The 19941-nt window shown below is 34.1% G+C and overlaps 1 protein-coding gene across 5 annotated transcripts in view; it reads left to right on the top strand.

The window, feature by feature from the left end:
• LOC106111688 overlaps positions 1-19941 on the top strand; it is a 108826-nt gene that overhangs the window by 20168 nt on the left and 68717 nt on the right. For 3 of the 5 annotated variants that reach the window (XM_013293834.1, XM_013293833.1, XM_013293828.1), the window contains exon 2: positions 4626-4651. The exons of 1 other annotated variant lie outside the window; for it this stretch is intronic. The gene's annotated coding sequence lies outside the window, so the exon portion shown is untranslated. Of the gene's footprint in view, positions 1-2591; positions 2699-4625; positions 4652-19941 lie in introns of those variants that run through there. One more of the 5 variants, XM_013293831.1, reaches the window with a different exon arrangement.

Below are 19941 nucleotides of genomic sequence, written 5' to 3'. Positions count from 1 at the left end.
CCACCACCCCTATACCAACAGACGGAATGATTCATAACATTGTATGTATAACAAGTATTTCTACTACAGAGGATATACTTAAATTTTCAACTATTTCTAGCAAAATTTGAGACAGCATGTTTTGCTTCACGTAGCCAAAAAGACCATCGGTCAGGGTTATATCAATGTGTTTTACGAATTTTGTATGTACATTTACCCGATGTCCTTGCGGTAAAAAGAAAACAATGTGATTCAATCTACATATATAAGTAATTAGCTTTCGCCCGCGACTTCGTCCGCGTGGAATTAAAAAAACAATAGTGTGTAGCCTATGTGTTCTTCCAGACTATGCTCTACCTCTATGCCAAATTTCATTGAAATCCGTTAAGCAGTTTAGGCTGCAAACTCTAACAAACATCCATCTAAATCGCATTTATAATATTAGTAAGATGGAAAGATATGTGTGAAGTCAACCCGCTGATTTAGACTCAAAGCCTCTTAATGGGGACTATTTGCCTATGGACTCCAAGCGTTATGCTTTGCAAAATTTGTAATAGAGAATTTACTGTAATGACCATACATTTTTCACATTCTCTTTGCCTATCTTACGAGTAATCGAGGTATTGCATAAATAGGTTCCAAGATTATGTTGCAAGCAATGTAGATATTCTAGATGTTTTAGCTTAGTTCCTGCACATTATCTTGTAATGTTTATTATTTTTATGATAGCATTCGACCGACTTTCGAATACCTTTGGGCTTGTCTTGCATATTAATATCAGATGGTCGCATTCTTTGCTGATAACATTTGAAAGGGGCCGTTCACACTTCGTGCATGCAACCGTATACGCTTCTGTATTAAATGTGGATAAAACCTTTTCTCACATAGCTTGATACTGAAACGAATTTTAAACATTTCTCTTGGCAAGCATCGCACATGATCTGATAAGTTAAAAAATAAATGGAATTTGGAGTTTGATTGTGTCGTTATCATTTAAGACGTTGATTCATTAAATCGTTTCAGTATTCGGCCGTAAGAGACTTTAGTGAATGTAAATGTCAATCAACATTAAGTTTTAGAATGTTAAAATCTATATCGGAACGCATTGCGTTAAAATTGCATAGTATTTCTTAATGATCTAAATCAAAGTAATTAATTATGTCAGTTACTCCATATTGTTAGACAGTAACAGTTAAAAACTAGTGACATACAATGAGATGTCGTGACGCGGTCGCATAACGCCGAAATTGTCTACCCACATCACTCATACGCATCGACTCGGCGGGGCTATTTTAGTATGGCGCCACGTGGGGGCGGACTGTTAGCGGGGAGTGACGAGCGATTTGTGATGGCGCCTACTTGCATTTACTTGTTTTTGTTGCAAGCCACGTGTGTATGTTGTTTAAAATGAATATATCAACAAAAAAAATTATAGCGAAATCCAAACTGAATACAAAGTCTGCTTTGCACTGCGACTGTATAGTTCATTTTTAAGCTTGAAAATAGAAAAAATAACAACAAAATATCAAACCCACATTTATTTTAATAGTTAAAAAACATTTCCATACTCTGCATATCAACATTTTTCGACTTAAATATATATAAATATGAAACAAGTTAATTTTTAGACACATTCTTTCATCTTTCCGCTATCCGCTAACAGTCTGTCCGCTCTTCGTGCGTTCGTGTGGTGAAATTAGTCGCGCGGATTGACCCAGTGCGCGTGCCGAGCACTTTTATAGCCGTCAGTTACGTGGCCCCACTGCATTGTGTACATTGCTTATGGTATTTCTGTAAGTACTGTTAACTTGCTGCCATTAACATACTAGCTTTAGGTACGGAATATGAGCAAAGTTACTGTAAGTAATGTTAAGATTCTGCGTAGTGTTAGAAGGCTATTCTCAAACATCTATCAAATAAAAATTTTATTCAATCGAAATGACCATGAATGACCTGGGCCATGAATGAAAATCCTGAATACGAGTATGAAAAAAATATTCTGCTGAAATGTGAAGTCGTTATAGTTTTTGTCGCGTCGTCCACTTTCGCCGTCGGTAAAGCTGTCGACATATGGTGACCATTATTTTATATTAAGTCGGGACATGTAAAATAATTACATTAATACATATTAATGAAAAGTGTTATTAAGCATATTTTATTCGATTTTCGCAGTTTGATTTATAATTTGGAAATATCTTTATAATTTATCGGAATGTTTTGAAATTCAGTTTGTGTTTAAAATAATGGTTCTTGAATAAGAAATTGAACGTTTTTAACGCTTTCTATTCGCATAAACAAGGCCTATTAGGTGAAAAACTTATATTAAGAATTATTATTAACTGAAGGCAAAAAATCGATTGTTTTTACAATTGACTAATATATACAGACAGTATATATACAGACATATATAGTGTATATATAGACAGTATAAAATCTATTGACTCGAAGAAGCTAAGTTTATATTCCATTAAGGTATACATATTCATAATGTCTCTAACCATCCTATTATAGTAATGTAGTCTTGATTAAAGCTCATTTATTTATTTACATGATATCCCTCCATAATTGTCCCGCGCTTTTCAGTAATCATGGCGACACAGTGGCACACATAGCGCGTGCGAGCGAGCGTTTTTTTTCGCCGCCGCTGCGCTCGTAATTGGCTTAATAGTCGCGCGTTTGTGTCGCGCGGCCGTTAGTGGACCGCCTCCCGGACAAACTGGTACGTGCGTAGAATAATCTAGAATATGATAAAGTTCCAGTATGCTGGTATGTTACGGGAATTGGTCACACATACTGTGATCATGTTTATTGACTCCGGATTTTAAACGTTTATGAATACCTTTTAAAAGCAGCTAAACAAATGATTCCTAAACTATTTGATTGGTTATTATAGTGCCAACGGAATTTACCAAAATAGAGAAGGAACCGCTTCCTATAGACATCCGCATTTGATAAGCAAATCATACCTTCAATCAACAGAGACAGGGCGAACAGAAAGAGGATATCTCCTACCTAAACGTCCAATCCCCTACCAAATTCACTTCCCTTTTTCATCCTGGGGCGAGAGTAGTTGCTACAGTTCTTGATAACCTTCAACCAAATTTCTTGCTATCGTACTTCTCTAGGTTCTGTGAAGACCCCAATGTTCTACGAGCATTTATGGACATCAGCGCTATTTGAATGTAAATCAAAATGTTGTATTTGAAACTATAAACATTGTGTATTATTTTATGTACTCATGTAAAAAAAACTAAACGAAGTTTGAGAAATTTTGGTAGCAATTGTTAAGACTTAAGACCTTGTTTGAAAGGGAAACCTCAGTGTGAGAAAAACAAACCAAATTATAATGCACTGTTAAAAAGCCAAATAAAAAACTTGATAAAAATATCTGTGTGAACTAACGTATACAAGCATTACGTAAACAAGGTCGGTAGTTTCCCACGGTTGCAATTCTGCATCGATAACATCTTGCCATCTCTAATGTAACTTCGAAGAAACTTCAATCAATTCTTTAGAAGTATATCTTATACCAATTTATGCGGGGTCGGCGTACCAGTTTTTGGTAGTATTGGTCCGCGAGTTAGCTCTACTGGTCAAATCAATCACTTCCTTAATTATATCACCTTTAATTTTCTATCTTTTAGTGCATTTTGTTTGGAAATCGGTATTCTTTTTTGGTACGCTTAGGGCCTGTCCCACCAAATTGTAAATTGTCTGATAACCATCCATGTAAAATATGTGATGGAAATGTCGGATTTTGTTACCTTGACAGTGACGTCATTAAGCTATCTGAACCTCTATCAGCCAGTGGTGGAACAAGCCTTTAGTGTTTTATCTATTTACGTGTTTCAGACAAATTAGGCAAGAAAATCTAAGTTAATTTACAGTCAGAATTAAGTGGTAGGAGCTTACGATGTAAAAAATTAGCTTCGCTAATTTATATTAACCTGGTCAGTGATTTCTTGTTAACCATGAAAGGAATGCTGAAACGCCTAATCTATCACTGACAAACTTTGCGAAATAGATTTGTCTCTTTTTGTTATTTGGCGTATGAAAGAGAGCCGTAGCGATCTGATTTCGTGATGTATGGCTGCGGACATTCAATCTTGTTATGTCAATTCATCTAAATTGATAACCAGAATTGAATAGTGTTGTGACCGTTGACTTAGTTATCGATGTACCCGAATTAAATAAACCGATACGTTGCTTTGTCTTCTTTTTAATTACTTTTTTACTTTTAATTCTAAACCAAAGAAACTCTGCTTTTTATAGTAAAAGTAGAGTTTCTTTGGTTTAGATTGCCGTTGAGAGTCTTCGTTTTAAATTATCATTGTGATATATTCTTATAATAGAAAGCAGGGTTTTATTTTTAATCCCTCAGTGTTGTAATTATTGTATTGTTTTTTCTTTAACATGCGAAGCGTGATTATTATTTCCTTGTGATTCTTTGTGTGTCTATCGACATCGATGATACTGTCGCATCACTAGTTCGCTAAGCTAGTGAACTAGTGATGTGACACGGCTGACCCGCTCCCGTTTCGAAGTTTTTGCTCGTTACGGTAACTGTATGTGATCCGAGCCACTTAACGCTTGCCTTTGACCGTAACCGCTTTCAACTTAACTAATTGTATTTATTTTATTTCCAGGTATCGATTCAAAGGATTTTAAGTCGGTGAGTTAGATAGATTTTTGAAACACTACCCGCAGTGCGAATGACTAAGTAACGGTCTAATATCGCGTATAATTATTTGTAATTCGCTCAATAATTTTCGAGGCCAGTCACGGTCGAAGAAATGCCGCTATAAGGTTGGCTGACCAAGTCAAGGGAAGGTTTAGCTGTACGCATTTATTATATTACTGTTACCTTATAAAATGTGCATAATTTTTATCATTATCCAAGATATTTCGTAATTAATTTTATTGATGCAAAAGTTTGGATTGATGTTTGATAGTTGGTATTTTCAAGACTAGTTAACGGATCACGATTTGGAAGAACACATAGGCTACCTACTAAGATTTTCTTCAATATGTCGCTAAAGTCGCAGGCAAAAGTATGTTATAAAGAGAAAATATTGCCATTTCTTTATATTACAAATAATTTATAACGTTTGCTACATTTATTATTAAATTTTAATTTATGGAAAATGTTTGTATCTTAACTAAAAATAAAGAGGAAGAAATCTAGGATACGATGACGAGCGTTTTGTCGCTTTTACTTAAATAAAACTGTTTTTACTCATCTTGAAATAACAAGTCATTTTATGTACATTAAAAATAATTACACTTGTTTGTAATTGTTACAAATTTTCACTATAAAGTACCTTGTGATGACATATAGTGTAATAAAAATTGCAAATAACGGCTTCATATTAACTACATAAGATACTAGCTGTTGCTTGCGACTTCGTCCGCGTGAAATTAAAAGTAATAAAAAGACAACCTATGTTACAGTTAAATTACCGTTTGAAAGGTGGAAGAATTTTTTAAATAGGCCTAGTAGTTTTTACGTAAATTAAATACATACAAAATTACAAATCTTTCCTTTAAATCTATACTATTATAATAAAGCGTAAACACACACTTTCTTTTTTTTAACTAAAAGCCCTACACCATCGTTACGCTTTAGTCTATACATTTTTACACCATTAAACTTAGGGGGTAAATATTTTGAATAAAAATCCTTTTGTGGGAAAGAGACCATAAGTTGCTGCCAACATCAAGGAAGCAAGATTGTCAAGGTTTGTCATGTCATTTTGACATTTGCAATTGATAATTTGACAAATGTAAACAATAAAATAAAATTTTCATAATTTCATGCGGATGAAGTCGCACGGGAACAGTCGATAGATAAAGATTTAGGACGTTTCGACAGTGTAAACCAACCGCTGATTGCCACACTAAGGTAACACATGGCACACTTTGTAAATTGCTATGTGAAGATCGGAGTGATTTGCGTGAAACCTATCATCGAACATCATCATTATTTGGTGGTCAATGTAATGCTGTTTCAATTGAACCTGAGTTTGTGATATTATAAGTGAATTAACTTTATTGCTCAACGGAAAGCCAGCGATGACGCAGCGATAGGATAAATTTATACTTAGACTAGCTGTTCCCTTGCGACTTCATCCGCATAAAGTTTTGAAAATTTTTTAAAATATATTAATAGCAAATATCAAAATGACATGATATGACAAGCATGGCAATCTTGCTTCCTTGATCTTGGCAGCAACCTGTGGTCTCTTTCCCACATTAGGGATTTTATCCAAAATAATTTGACTAAACCGCACAACTTTTTAGTCGCGCTTTGATTCCTATGAGCTTGTATGGTGCGTATACACGATATATAGTTGTGCAACTAAACAGTTGAATTGACTGCGAAACAATCGACAATCGTACAAAAGTTGTGCGCTCTTAGTTTACAAGTCAAAATTGAATTCTTTGTAGTCTCTTGGTAATTAAATTCACTTACAGCTTAGTTTTATTAATATGACTACTTAATTTAATCTATACTATTATAATAAAGCGTAAACACACACTTCTTTGTTGCCTAAGATGTCAGCAGTTACAGCATATTTTTGAATGACCCTTCTTTTAATAAAAAGCCTTACACTTACGTCACGCTTAAGGCTATATATTTTCACGCCATTAAACTTTGGGGGTAAATATTTTGGATAAAAATCTTAATGTGGAAAAGAGACTATAAGTTGCTGCCAATATCAACGAAGCAAGTTTGCCAAGGTTTGTCAGGTCATGTCATTTTGACATTTGTTATTGGTAATTTGACAAATGTAATGTAAACAATGAAATAGAATTTTCATAATTTCATGCGGATGAAGCCGCACGGGAACAGCTACTACAGCTATATGAATGTTGAACTAAATTACTAATTGTGAGGCGACATCGACAGTTCGCTGATCCAGCATGTTGCGTTTGCGCATGATCGTGACAAAAATCATTTACGGTTTCGTATTTCTCCGCTATTTATTACGGTTTAAACTATGTCCAGAACAGGGTGGCGCAATTCAATAGCTTACAGCGATTATAATAAAATTGCCTCACTTGTTTTTGAGTTACCATGAGTACATTAATTTAATACTTATTAGAAATCAATTTGAATATTCAGAAAAGTGTTTTAAATGACCCCATTGCTTTAAATAACAAAATATATCACATGGATTTTTGTAACTAAAATTTATGATGGGTATTACGAAATCCTTTAATAAATTGTATTAAAGGTGATATTTTCCAAAGTTATTGCATTATAAATAATAATATCTACTTAATAATCTGTCGTCCGCACCTCAATCAAAGCTACTCCGCGATCTACCCGCTTCCGCTTATGACTTACCCTCCGCGCAATATCGAGGAACGCGTGACGAGCGACGGCGACTGCATGACCTTGCGGAACGCTCTGGATATCGCACGTTCGTGTGACTTGCTGCTTGTCCGTTACACAGTACAACAATTGAAGAAATAATGTTTTGTTTTACCGCTACTATAAACACCTGCTTCTTGCAAATATGCAGATATGATGAATGCATTGCCTCGTAAACACGGTTACTGCACTCTGCTCGTCTATCCGCTGTCATTATCCAAACCACGAGTTTATAAAGTAACTAACTGTTGCTTGCGTTTACGCCCGCGTGAAAATGAAAACAGCCTATGTCACCAACTGATAACGTAACTTTTTATTGGTGAAAGAATTTATAAAATAGGCCCGGTACTTTTTGAGTTATTTCAATATATACAAAACATCTTTATAATAGTAGTATAGATACAACGTGCACAGGAACATGGAACTTGTCAAAACATTGTAATATTTTTAACAATGCTGTTAAACTTTACACAGTCGTGTTACCTACAAATGTGTCGTACGTGCTTCGTACTGTATAACAGTATTTACCAGCTAGGCTCAATTCTCTGCTCAGAAATACCTCACAATATGGCCATTTATTAAAATAATATAGAATTTACTTTTGACATAGCATTATCAATTCTAGTATTTTATGCCTTTGCGAAAACGAGAGTACTAACATAAACTAAATGTAGTAGTTGTAGCAAACAGCTAGAATCCTCAGTTTGTAACACAACTGTTTCCTATGAGGTCTGAAAATCGTTTAATCTGCATAACACAGTTGCATACAATTCTAGTCACAAGTTATGGTTCAAATTTATTTGAACCTGGATCAGTGCGGAATCGTGTTCAAGCGGTATTTATGAAAAGTTAAAAATATACTTCCTTACATTACAAATGTAGCAAGTATTTACGTTAAGAAAACGAGTCGTTAAGCTGTACTTTTACTATGGAAATAAAAGTACAGCTAAATTGCCTTGCTGTTTCTCGTCTTTAAATTTTACGTCCATTTGAAACTGATGTGTTAATCTTGACGCTTAAGAAATCTGGGATAGCCAGATACGACGTTTTTTATATAATGCAATTATACTCCATACATAGTCATTTAATTAATTAGTAATGAAATATTATCAAACAAACGTTAAAATTGTAGACTGAAAGGTAATTACCCACACTTGATCACCAATTATTCTATTTTCAGAATCATCCAAGCGTTTTTTTATTTTTTTGTAAACTAGTAAAGGCAGGTATCTGCCAGTTATTATGCCTTGAAGATGTTATTAAAGTCCGTACCATTGACAGCATAGATTCAATTACGCACGTGCACTGAATACAAAGTGTGATGTTTCTAACAACTTCATCTAGTTCAGATTGACGTTGTTTCCTCAATAAGTCTAATGAAAGTGATTCAGTTGCGACTGATACTGGATTTTTTCTTCATAACTTAATGGATAAAGATGATTACTATCATCAGATATGAGGAACATGGAAGATTATCATAACACGTAAATAATTTTTTTATAATACCTCAAGTTTTCGGGACAATTCCTAGTTTCGAATTTGATATTTCATAAGAATCAAACTTAGATGAAGCAATCTATGAGGTTCAATTCATAAAAGATAGAAATAAAATTGCTTCCGTACATAATAAAAGATAGCAGTTATTCGTAGTAAAATTATTAATTCAAATAGACTTGTAAAAAACGTTAACAATTACCGTCTATGTACAGTTAGTTGGTACGTTTAGTGGGTAGCGTCTAACGCGAGCACAGAGCGAGCTCTGTACGCCAGTTATCACGTAGGCGGTGCTAATGTTCATGTTTATAGGCTACCCATACCGAAGCAATCCATTCCGTACCCACACGCAACCCATTTTTCCCAACGTCGAAGGATAGAACGCAGCCTGGCCACAAATTATGTTCAAACGAATTGTTATTAGTTCCGACAATTATTTTGGAGAAAGAGCATTGAACTTGAGTGTTTTTGTTAGAATACTGTATTTTATAAACGAACACAGTTTATTTGGCGTAGTATGTACATATATCTTAATTTTATAATCAAAAATGTCACATCAACGATATAAGAACGCTTCTACAGCGTTCCTATCATGTCCAGTCATCGCAGGACGTAATCAAACATTACCATCGTTTGAAGGCAATACAGGATTTCCTAGTCCTTTCAACATCTAAATGGTCATGCTAACTTACTGGGAACTAGTGTTAATTCAAAACTCCTACATAGAATTCCCGCAATTAACAAAGTACGGTAAAATTGCACACATGGTTGACTACTTGACTGACGCGTCAAATTCTTTACAGCAACGATTTTAATAGTTGTTTTTTTCCGTAGGTAGTTTGTTAGACACGCTTAAAAAATTATATTGTTGAGAAAATATCCTTGGTTATAAAAATGTACAACTCTTAGTAAATGGACCGAAGATATTCCAACATTACTTTCAATAAATGTGAATCGTTTAATTTTGGTACACTTCTGATGGCGGAGCATCGCCCTTGAAAGTTTATTTACAAAATTTCAATACAAACCATACGCTTCTAAATGAACACGTGTGTACAGGGTTTTAACACGATGTTTGTGGGATAGCGGAAATGTTTTACATATGTTAAATAGAAAGAGCTTCCGTAAATTAATTTTGACATAGACTATATAACTAACGGAAATTTAATTATTAAAACAAGTTTAGTTTCAGAAAAAGAAACTAGATGGCGCTAATATCATTTTAGAACACGGCATTGAGGTGCCCACACGAGAAATTTCAGTTTTATCATCATTCATATTAGAATTAGTTGAAAGGGCATATAGAAAGTTCTAGAATCAGGTAGAAAGCTGATATTCGATAGGTGTCAGTTGATATGGTGAGAGCTGTCGAGTGTTGATCGATAGCTTACGTCACGACTGTGCAAAGATAAGTATACATGTATGTTACTGATAGCATAGATATCGACTTATTGATTTAAGTTAGACAAGCAAGGGAAGCCTTACGGTGTACACCGTGATGTAACTTGCACATAGCGAAGAAATCTATACTATTATAATAAAGCGTAAATACACATTTCTTTGTTGCCTAAGATGTCAACAATTACAGCATATTTTTGAATAATTCTTTTTTTAATAAAAAGCCCTATACTTTCGTCATGTTTTTAGGCTATGTATTTTCACGCCATTAAACTAAGGGGGTAAATATTTTGGATAAAAAGCCCTAATGTGGGAACGAGACCATACGATACGAGCTGCCAACATTAAAGAAGCAAGGATATTATGGTAACGGAAATATTGACATTTGCAATTGAGAATTCGACAAATGTAAACATTAAAATAGTTTTTATAATTTATGCGGATGACGTGGCACGGGAACAGCTAGTTCAAAATAAAAAGTACTACTTTTCAATTTTATAAGATAATGCAATTTACATACAATCTTATCATAGTAATGTTTATTATAATTTCTCTTATCACAATTAACCGGGTTGGTGCATGTCGACAGACGTTTTCTTTTTGCAAGTACGTTGACCTAATAGCTGATATGTTTGTATGAGTCATACACGTTTATACAAAGTAGGAATATTTATCGAGATATTTAACCAATCCTGACCTCTATCATTATAAAAGCGAAAGTTTAGATGGATGGATGTTTGTTAGAGTTTGTAGCCTAAACTACTAAACGGATCACGATGAAATTGACCATAGATGTAGTTGATAGTCTGGAAGAACACGTAGGCTACTTACTTTTTTTTTCAAATCCACGCATACTGAGTCGCGAGCGAAAGCTAGTTTTTTATATTTCACATGTTTATTTCTTTAACTTTAGTAACAAGTTTTGTTTAGTGCAATTTTTTTAAAGGATACTTAACTATTTGAATACTAGGTTAGGTTATGTCTATCTTTGTATACTTTGCTGTGTGTTTTATTAGACGTTTTAAATGTATTACTCAGAGCTACCCATCCCGTCAGAATGGTGCGCTATTCTAATACGTTTAATGACATTGACAGCTGCCAGATAGGGACGGACGTGTATGCCGATGTTCTAATGTTGCCCGATATTTTTCTTAACAGTATACTTACTTAGTAACTGTATATACTACTACTGCTAGTGTAATCACTCCCCCCCCCCTCTTAAAGAACTGAAAAAGTAAAACAAGATTTAAATTTTGGTAGATGCCCTCTTCTAAGCCTAGCTTAGGTCATTGGCTATCGACGGCAATTTGTAAAAATTTGGATATCACTAATACCTGTATCAAACTAATCACATCACTAAGGTATTCTCTTAACGACTCCTTAACTGCGACAGTTTTATTTGTCCCCAAAAATTAACGTTAAACACAGTATGGCGTCAAATTTGGTTGTAAAACATATCAGGTTCAAATCGTCCGACCTTAAACCTTACAATAGGATCAAAGCCGTTCCGCCTCCTGCGCGTCACCACCGTGACTGCATTCTACTTTCATGTAGTCACAATGAACAACTGACAATCATTAAACTGTATACATTTGTATAACGATCCCTTGATTAAAATCGCATAATAAAAAAACAAAATAAAAACTAAACTAGTAAACTTTAATAATTTAAAGTTATTGTGCATACTTAAAATGATTAATGACGCATCTAGTGTTGCATATCTCGATGTAATTCGATATTGATTATTGTATATACGTCAAGTTTCGCAACTTCTAGTGAATGTTTTGTATGAAGTTCGTAGCTAAACGCTTCCAATATTGTCCAACCACTGGCTGATAGACGCTCAGATAACTTAAAAATTACGTGATTGTCAGATAAGGTAACAAAATCCGATTCCTTCACATATTTTACACGTTGGATTGTTAGACAATTTACAATTCCTACGTTAAAGCGAATTGAACATCTCCCTTGTCACAATCAGTCAGCCTTACAGTGAAACTATCGACAACTGTTGTGCGATTGTCGATTGTTACAGTAAATAATTTAGTTGCACAACTAAAAATCGAATAGTGTGCGCACCTCCATTTTTTTTTTATGACATGAGGTGGCAAACGAGCAAGCGGCCACCCGAATCCGCCAAAGTGGCGAAGCGACCGCTGCCCATGGTCATCAGCAATTGCAGATGCGTTGCCTACCCTTATCTGACGGAGGAGGAGACGCACATAAAGAGGATATTTCCCCTTCTTATGCATCTCCTCTTCCGTCCAATCAACCTCCCGTTCCCATCATCTCCTTATAAGAAAAGGGTGGTAAAGAGAAAGGGACTTAAATTAGTCCTCCGGCATCACACTCATCAGACGAAACACGGAATTGCTTCCATTTCACGCCTGTCTTCTGTGTGGTCGTGGTATTACACCGGGCGTGCCCTGCAGTGCTAAGATGTTAAAGCGGGCACTACCACTGTCCATATTAGCTCATAGGAATCAAAGCGAGACGAAATAGTTGTGCGATTTAGTCTGAGGTACGTTCTTACGGTAAAGGTAATAATTGACACTAAATACATGACTGGAAATAATCTTACACTTCTGAGTCTGGAGACAAACATTTGCTGTAAATAAAAAATACACAATGATAAGAACATTGTAATGAGGCTAATGAAAATTGGGACGTGGAATTTTTTAAGATAAACTTCTAAAATTCATGCATTTCTTTGTGATGAAATGATTGTTATAGTATAAATCATAAACTCACATAAAAATCAAAATAATGATTATTTTCACAAAGAACATTTCTCGTCTGATATAAGAACAGGGATAAAAAATCGTGTCGTTATCGTCCCGTGTGCTATAAAGGTAAATATGCATACAGTAGTGAAGCAGGAAGTCAAGGAAGTCTAGGAGAAAGCGAATCGATTATTTTGCTTGTTCGGTTACGCCCTGGGATGATGTTATGCAACATTCCCTACGACTCACAATCGCAAACGCATATTGTGTTTTTCTACCTGATGTGGTACATGCAAGGAAATTGTCAGTGACTTAAATTATGTTGTCAATTTTTTAAATTTCAGTTTTTTATTTAATAAGCTACAAGCAACTTAATATATCCTCTTGTGTTATTGTGTATCAAAGAAAATTTGTATGGAGAAAATTACTTATTTTCCACTGGCGCGATTTGATAGCGTTACAATCCACATCCGCGTGAAAACAGATACTAAATGCTGACGTCACTTCCATTTTAGTACTTCAAACACTTGCATTACCAACCGGTACATCGACATCTAATGAATTACGCATTTCACTTGCTATCACTGTATATCTTATCGGAATATTTTTCGAGTACTTGAAGTGCAAAAGATAAATTGCACTGAATTCGGAAGTTTTTTCTTACAGAATTTTCTGTCTCTATCTAATTTTATACGCATTTATATTACGTCTGCTGTGTGTTTTCCATCGTAAGTTTTCATTACGAAACACGGACAAAATATGTTTCTTTTCCTTTCACTTTGAAAAGTCTGTTATGCTAATTTCCACAGTGTTTCGGCAGAACCCACGGTTAGAGTTGACTTATGCGCCATCTAGTTCACGATCCGGTCTATATTTACTTCTTTGATCTGTATAAATGTACTCTTAACCCTTTGAATACTATCCATTAAAAATAATATTAACAATTAACTAATGTAATTTAACCATAGCTTATTATCTCCAATGAATAGTATAATTAAAAGAAAATTACTTGTCATATAACATTACAGATTATAAACAAGGTATCTTAACAATTTGAGACAAAACATTATTATATTCTCTCTATTGTAATTGATGCAATATTATAATTGACTTAAATATGTTTAAATTTACGATATTTGTTGTTAATTATTATATTTAATAAAAATTACAATAAGATTGGAATGTAATGCATATTTAATGACGAATAATAACTTAGTATTGTTATAAGTTAAGCATTATATTCAAACAAATGATTAAACATAACTTAAGTCATTTGTTTAAAATCTCCTAATAACTAGTTTCTGATTACTGAATTTGCTCACAGAAGATGTGATAGCATGAATAGATACAGAAATACAAAATTACTAGGTATGGTAGATCAGTAGCTAGCGTCTAACTAACCCAAGATAATTCAGAGTGATTTAAATCAAAGTAAATTGGTATATTTAGAAGTACAGTGAAGACCCTTCGCGCTGTTCAATGTTCAATGTTCCTTGAGACAAACTACGCCTCTTATAAACCAACTAGCTGTTCCCGTGCGGATTTATCCGCATAAAGTTATGAAAATTTTATTTTATTGTTTACATTTGTCAAATTACCGTTACCATAGTAACCTTGCTTTCATAATGTTGGCAGCTTATAGTTTATGGTCACTTTTGAACATGAATTGTAGTTTCTTATTTATTTACCCCCGAAGTTCAATAGCCTGAAAATATATAGCCTAAAGCGTGTCATAAGTGTATTGGTTTTTTATTAAAGCAAGAATTATTCAAAAATATGCTTTGTTTGCTGGCATCTTACGCCACAAAGTAGTGTGTGTTTACGCTTTATTATATTAGTATGGATTAAATACCAATAAGTTGCGTTGAAACGAGTTGCATAGAGGGACACTGACAATTTCCTGGATAGTACATGCTGCGTTCGATTACCAGTTTTGTCTAACCATTACGCCATAGCAACCATAAATGTAAGCTCCTTTGCTAAATGTCAAAGATATTATGCGTAAAGGAATGTAAGATTCTTGTACTTATTTGTGGATTTGGAATGTCATCTCTATCATTTTCATAATAAAAATTGAGACAAATATATTTTGTTTCAAGATTTTAATGGTTTGTATATGGAAATTCTCTCAATTTACAAACTTTCTACTCATTCGATAGAGGAAATATAGAGTCTCAGGATTGTATAAATCTAGGTTTAACGCATCTGTATTTAAGACCTAAAAGCTAAATCAAACGTAAATGTCTAAGGTCGAGTTTGTTTCAACAACGCCCCATTACCGGAAATCTTATCTCATTGTAAGGAAACATGAGACCTATTATTTTAACTTGACGTAATAATAGCTTGTGGTCGCAAACAGTCGAATTCAAACAGGTCAATGGCCCTTTTGGACCAATTTTCGCGTCTCTGTACTCGAATTAATGGTTTATTTGTACATTGAGAAATGATATTACTGTTCAGATATCGACTTAAATAACTTCTTGCTACTTTCAGTAGCAAGCTCACGAATACCAATTCAAGGCACAAAATGTAAATCTTAAAGTAGTAAAAGTAAAGTGGTATGGGCATGTTATGATAAGGGATGAATCGCATGTAATGATGATTTTATTACGGATTGCAAGCAGTATGAGCAACACCAATTATATGTTGTACAACCTTCATAATATAATAGATAATATTATCTTTATAATAACATAGTGCAAGAAATTACTTGTATATGGAACGCGCTGCGTCATATTCACTATCTGTTCCCGTGCGGCTTCATCCGCACGTAATCTTTATTTCATTGTTAACATTGGTCAAATTCTGGTTATCATATACGTTGTAACGGTACACTCATCAATCTTTAGTAATGGAAACATGACGCCATAATAAAACAGGCGTACAAACACGCATAAAGACATACTCGTGCAAAAAAATGAATCCTCCCGAGACAAAGAAAAAAAGATAAACAACCATTAAACAAGATTTCTATTCTAAACCAGGAATATAGAAAACCAATTAACCGGTCTATGTACCCCTATACTCCAGGAAAGTATAACAAAGGGTTTGATCCCTTGAATATAGAATTGCGACATTTGCTTTTTACAATGTAGGGTGCATATAAGAGTGCATGCGTTAAGAGCACTTATGGCTGAAGACCGACTAGGCTCACAGAGAGTTCAGTACTGTTTATAATTAAATTTCATCCCATTCTACACACTTACAAAAATCTATACTCTTATATTAAGTTACTAATTCCAATTTAATCTAAGGAAATAAAGCTGCTTTTTAAGAGATTTATTTATTAAAATAATTGTACTTAAAGAAACCAACAAAACCTTGCATAAACAATTCAACGGCTGAATCACATCACATTCTGCGATCTCTAAGAGATATCTACAGGGTCGCTCACCGCCATAAAATACTTATACATCATTGATTCAAACGTATGCCATTTTTAACTTTCAAAAACAATATTCTAAGCAATACAAAATTTAATTGGCTATCTATACTATTATAATAAAGCGTAAACACACACTTCTTTGTTGCCTAACATGTCAGCAATTATAGCATATCTTTGAATAATTCTTTTTTTAATAAAAATCCCTACACTTACGTCACGCTTTAGCCTATATATTTTCACGCCATTAAACTTAGGGGGTGAATGTTTTGGATAAAAACTCTAATGTGGGAAAGAGACTATAAGTTGCTGCCAACATCAAGGAAGCAAGATTGTCAAGGTATGTCATGTCATGTCAATTTGACATTTGCTTTTGATAATTTGACAAATGTAAACAATAAGATATTTTTTTATAATTTCATATGGATGAAGTCGCACGGGAACAGCTTGTTTCAAATAAATTACCTACCAACATATTCCTAAGAGCGGTCGTACACGGTGCATGTAAAGCGGATTATTATCGACTTGCAGCTCTGCCGACTGTATCCGTGTATGATAACCTTTACGAATATAAAATCTGCATCTTATTTTCTGGTTATTCAGTTTAAAGTCCATAATTGCATGCCGATTTAATGCAGTCGTATCAATTTCTCCCACACACGGACCATACAAGAATCCGAGATAGCAGGTTAATAGCATTACCATCCGAGTCTTGCGACGATTCCCGATAAATTCAATAAATTGTGATGTTTCCAAAGGAATAGGTTAAAATACATAGTATAAGGAAAATTAGATATAAAATCTGAATATAATTTTAGATTCATGTAACGATTATTTTTCTTTTCTAATTCAATTCATGGAATGGTAGACAACAGTTCGACATTGAAAATGGAATGCAATTTTACAGTCTTATTTACTGATAGAATTGTCTAAACTTTTGCAGCGTATTTGGAAATCTAGTTATACAGACTAGAACGCTGGACTATATCTTATCTTATAATTATAAATGCGAAAGTTTAGATGTTTGTTAGAGTTTGTAGCCTAAACGGCTGAACGGATCTCGATGAAATTTGGCATGGATGTAGACGACAGTCAGGAAGAATACATAAGCTACTTACTTTTGTTTTTTTGAACTCCACGCGGACGGTATCGCGGGCAAAATCTAGTCAGATCTTAAACTCTAATCCCATCACTGATAATAATAGCTCGGCTTTACTTCAATCATCAGACGATTGATTAAAGTTTTAAATTAAGATCTTAAAACAATAAGTTGATAGAAAAGATCCCAAAATGTAAAGCCCGCTACACACGCTCAGTTTTATCTGAATGCGAAGATTAAAAAAAATCTAACATATCTGGCAACCATACTGTCCTTAGTTTTGTCTAGACACGTTCAGATAAAGTGTAGGCTTTTCAATATTTCTAATAATGAGGCTTCCAAATATTGTTAAAAATCTAAATTACCTAATTATAATAACCTTGTCTTATTTAAATTTTCCTTATAAGAGAAGTCTTTTCAAATAATCATGTTCTAAGTCGGACAAATCTGTCAGGCGTCCCACAAGGTCGCGGTCTGAGACCGCTTTTTTAATCTTATCACGCTCCGAGCTAGAAATTCCGTAGAAATGATCCAATATAAAGAGGTTATCTGAGGTCACCTCGCTATAAACAATAATAATCAACATTTATTGAATTTCTCATTATTAAATCAATAAACAGGGTGATTTTTTTCCTTTTTAATGATGCAATTTGTTCGTCTTTTTTTTTTGTTTTATTATTTGGTACTATAGTCTTTAGATTTCTGTTTTACAAGTGATTTTGAGGATAAGAAATATAACTTCTCACTATAATTAACTTATTAGCTTATTAAAACATTCGTGAACCATTATAATATGTTATTTAAATACCACTGCTTTACTCGGGTGAAAAATACGATATAGGCACCGATCAGTTTCTCACTAAAAAATTTAAAACTAAAGATGAACCAATTAACAATTGCATAGACAATTTGAATAATCGTTCAACTTTCCCATAAAGCTGAAGATGCAAATAAAAAAGCAGTGATGCGTTTCAAATACGGACAAACACATAAATAGAAGGCTTTTGTTGTTTATGGTCATGCTCTGTTAATCAAGTCATACCATAGAGTATGGTCAAATATGGCCGGCGAGGGCAACGAACTGAAGCGAACCGTTCGCAACAAAAATTAACATTCTCTATGCTTGTTCTATGGACATTAAAGTAACATTAATTCAAGTCGTATGAGGTTAGAGATGTTAAAAATAAGTTTTTTTATCGCATAAAAATCTTATTATCTCACTAATATTGTAAATGTGAAAGTTTGGATGGATGTTTGTAGCCTTAAAGGCTGAACGGATCTGGATGAAAGGCATAGATGTAGAGGATAGTGTGGAAGAACACATAGGCTACTTTCTTTTATTTTTATTAATACAACGTGGATGGAGTCGCGGTCGGAAGCTAATATAAAACACTTCTTATATTTTTAGAAGCGAGTTATAAGTAATTCGTCTTGTTTATCCACAACTATATTTATTGATTTGCTAGTACAAACTTCATGGACATTATAATCAACTTTGCTACCCTATATAAACTTAAATTGACCTTTGCCCAACCTTTCCACCACAATTCGCTAATGATGAATCCATCGAGATTGCTTCTACGCAACACCAATTACTAATATCAAGTAGATTTGACATACCGCGATCAATTTACTCCAGGGCTCTCTAAAACTCATACTATCGACAGCTACTAACTCCCTTATTGTCTACAGCATAAGAGTTATTTTACAACGTAGCTAGCAGCACGCTCGACAAGGTATAATCATGATGCATTGTACAGGTAACTTACAATTTTAATCTCACAAAAAATACGGCCAGTCCGTTATAACACTACTGCTACCTTAATGACTAGTCGACTCTGAATTTTGAGACAACCGTAATTATGCGTATTGCAAGACTGTTGTTTCTTGGTATAAACCTTTTGGAGAACCGACGACTCCTTAGCAAATAGTCGGATAGCAGTTGCTCGTGAATTCCTTGTGAAATTTAAAAAAAAATAATTAAAAATCATTGCCTATGTTATTCACAGATAAATTACCTTTCCAACGGTGAAAGAATTTTTAAAATCGGCCCAGTAGTTTTTGAGTTATTTCAATACATACAAAAATACAAATCTTTCCTCTTTATAATATTAGTATAGAATAATATAGACTAGCTGTTGCTGGCAACTTCGTCTCCCTGGAGTTAAAAAAAATAAAAGATATAGCCTATGTTACTCACAGATAAATTACCTTTCTAACGGTGAAAGATTTTTTAAAATCTGCCCAATGGTTTTTGAGTTTTTCGATACATATAAAAATAAAAATATTTCCCCTTTATAATATTAGTATATATATAGATTTTTTTTATCAAATATTCTCAAGCCTAACTTCAACACTTAACGCAATGAACCTGTTCGACTTAAGGTCATACGTAACCCTTGCACAACTTCCTCCAAATTTAACTCCTTACAAAACGTGAATCCATGAAATATTCAACATAGCGGCGCCTTTTGTCGCTTCGTATTCA

This window comes from Papilio polytes, unplaced genomic scaffold (assembly GCF_000836215.1).
Source record: "Papilio polytes unplaced genomic scaffold, Ppol_1.0 DF824157.1, whole genome shotgun sequence".
Classification (NCBI taxonomy): Eukaryota; Metazoa; Arthropoda; class Insecta; order Lepidoptera; family Papilionidae; genus Papilio; species Papilio polytes.
This window is presented reverse-complemented; position numbering and strand designations above follow the sequence as displayed.